Raw genomic sequence first — 3,416 nt, 5'->3', positions numbered from 1 at the left:
ACATATCCTGGGGACGCTTCTGCTTACGCCTATACGACACCTCTGTTTCACTAAGGTCCACACCCCTAGTCTTTATTAGCACATTGCACTCATGTTAACTATGAGATGTCGATTTGTGAAGTGCGCACCATTTGTGTGACTTCTGGGTAGGAGGAGGTATCTTTTTAGCTGCTTCCGAAAATGGCCTTGAGGAGTGCTTGGCACTGTTACCTTGTGTCACGTGCCTGAGCGCTCGGGAACTTGCATAGCGTGAGGCATATGTTCACTCCTACATTTCATACAAGCTATTAACTTATAAATTGTACTTATTGTATTATTATTATTCTTAGTTACTTAGGTTAATTGTATATTTATGTATGTTATTAATATGCATCATTGTCTTACTCTGTTAAGTCAAATCAAGAGTAGTATTAATTAATTATATAAAATATCCAGCAAATGTCCTGGATCACGTGATATGAGACGCGCTCCTCGGCGTGCCCACGCTTCCCCAGTAGCGAAAAACCGTGGCATAGGGTAGACGTGTCCATTCGTTCTCTAGTCTTGACCCTTGTCTAGTGCCTTGTCCAGTCTTCTGCAATGCCCTAGGGGTATCAGGTATTAGTGACACGTTTAGTTAGGCCTAGGAAGGGATCCTGGTGGTAAGGAATCTCCTGTTTGGTAGGAAATAATCATTTTTTAGTGATTGTTGTATATATATATTTCGTATGTCTGTGTAATATAGTAATGTTAAGTATTATTCGTTTGGTCTAACTCCTTACGGTATATTTTCACCCTTCCGGCATCACTCTTATTTTAATATATAATCACTTATTCCCTTAAATTCTTGTTTGCTAGTCATTACTCCCTTTAGAACATAAATTGAATTAATTAATTATCTTCCCTTTTGTGATTCACTTATTTCAACTTGTTCATACTTATTCAAGTACATTTAGTTGAGTAGGTTTTTGTGGGGATAATTATTGCCGTGTTCCCTATTTGTTCCTTTATTTGTTAATAACTTGGGGTAGGTTTCACTCCCCAAGTATAAAGGGTAGTGGGATCGCGACAAGTGGGGGCCTGTGTCCGGGAGCTAACCACCATTGTTGTGTCATATCAAGTGTTGTTACTCGCCAGGTGTTGTTTCATCGCTAAGTATTTTTGGATGCAAGTTGCTGTGTTCACAGTGTTCATTTATATTGCTCCTGTTATTGCTTAAGCTACTGGTGAGTTAACCCTTATCTTGTGTACCAGGTGTTTGGTTAATCCCTTGCTGTGTTTCACAGTTGATTGCATTTTGATATTATTAATTAGGTAGCTAGTTAGCTTAGCTGCCACTGTTACTTTTTTTTCGCTACTCGATTTTGAATTCAACATGTTTGACCTGGAAAGCTTTTTGGCTTCACCGTCAGCTGAAGTACTGAAGGGGCTTACTAAGGCAGAGTGGCAATCCCTCTCTGCTTTTTATGAAGTAGAAGGCCGCTCTTCCGTGAATAAGGCTAGGTTAGAAGAGGCTGTCCTCAACTACCTTATTGACAATGAAATCATAGCCCAACCGTCGGGAAATTCAGAGGAAATTGTTACACCAAGTAATTTGGCCTTACAAGTTGAACTCAAGAGACTCGAGGTGGAGCTGGAAACTCTCAAACAACGAGGTTTGGCTCAGGGTAGTAATACTTCAACATTCAGTGTAGACAAATGTCTCAACAGTGTTCCTAAATTTAATGAGGAAGAACCAGACAAATTCTTCACTCTTTTTGAGAAAATTGCCCGACTTAACAAGTGGCCTGTTTCTCAATGGTCTCAACTTATTTATAGATCTTTCACTGGTAAAGCATTAGATGTGTTTTCTGCCCTCTCTGAGGATGAATGTTTAGACTATGCCCTTCTTAAGTCCGCGGTTTTGAGCACTTATAAACTTGTTCCTGAAGCCTACCGGCAACAGTTCCGTAACTGCCGGAAGACTGACAAACAAACATTTGTGGAGTTCTTCAGGCAGAAACAGGTCCTTTGTCGGAGGTGGATTGAAAGTGAGTCTGCCCATGTAGAACATGACAAGCTTGTTGAACTAATCCTGCTAGAGGAGGTTAGAAAGTGTATCCCAGGCGACATTCGAGCACACTTGGATCAGAGAGGTATCTGTACCCTGGCTGATGCTGGTCCAGTGGCTGACCATTATTCCTTAACTAATAGAAATGTAAATTCCAGGTCTTATGCTCCCATGTCCCAGTCCTTCACTTCCTACAAGCGGCCCACACCAACATCTACATCGGGGTCCCTGCCTCTTGTCATACCGATCCGACCCTCAGGTTCTGCATCATCTACCCCGGGTGAGCCCATGGTCCATGGGACAGGTGGATCTACTGTACTCCTACTGGTGAGAGAAACTCTAGTTGTAGGTACTGTAAGAAGCCAGGACATGTCATCAGCGACTGTCTCAAGTTAAAGAAAAGAGATTCCTCTCACCAAGGATCCCCCGCTCTTTTGGTCAGGGTGGCCGAGCAATCTGAGAAATTATTGGAGCCCTGTGTCACTGCCCTCAGTCAGACTGTTGCTCTGGATGCTTCCCTCTCTTCTGTGATATCAACCTTTGAACCATTTTGTTCTCCTGGTTCCTTAGCTTTGGATCAATTCAGTCAACCCATTTCTGTTAAACTCTTGAGAGACACAGGCTCAGCCTTATCTCTTGTTACTAAAGAAGCTGCTCCATTCCTGGATTCATGTTATACTGGTAGCTGGGTGCTTGTGAACGGTTTGACCGGTGGGTCGCGTATTCCCCTTTGTCAAGTGTACCTGCGGTCATCCATAAAGTCAGGCTATGTCACGTTAGGAGTAGTAGATAGCTTACCTGTAGAAGGGGTCTCTCTATTGATAGGAAATGACCTCGTTGGCGACATGATGTTCCCTAATGTTGTGATCTCATCTTGTCCCACTGCCGAGAATAATACTGTGCAGTTAGAAGTAGACTTTCCAGGGTTGTTCCCTGCGTGTGCTGTGACCCGTAGCATGAGCCGCAGTACAGAGGTAGAAGAGACTAGTGAAGTTGATGAAGTTTCCCTCCAGGACTGTGAGAAGTCCGAGGATAATCTTATCCAGCCGGACCATACTGATCTTGGTCTCAGTGAATTTTTTGAGGATTCCCCACAACCAGATAACCTCCAGAGTAGTTCTGATGGAGATAGGAACCCAGATGTCACTAGTTTTGGTTCCTCTCCCATCACTAGGAGTAAGTTTATTGAACTACAAGCAGGGGATCCTGAGCTAGTAGGTTTTCTCAATAGGTCAGTTACTGAGACAGAAGCTGAGCAAGAATCAAATTGCTACTACACTAGGTCTGGTGTATTAATGCGGAAGTTCCGTCCCTCCAATTCTCCTGCCAATCACCCTTGGTTAGTTCATCATCAAGTTGTTATTCCCAAATCTTTGCGGCAGGACGT

This window comes from Homarus americanus, unplaced genomic scaffold, assembly GCF_018991925.1.
Source record: "Homarus americanus isolate GMGI-L3 unplaced genomic scaffold, GMGI_Hamer_2.0 scaffold25827, whole genome shotgun sequence".
Classification (NCBI taxonomy): Eukaryota; Metazoa; Arthropoda; class Malacostraca; order Decapoda; family Nephropidae; genus Homarus; species Homarus americanus.
Note: the sequence above shows the minus strand (reverse complement) of the source record.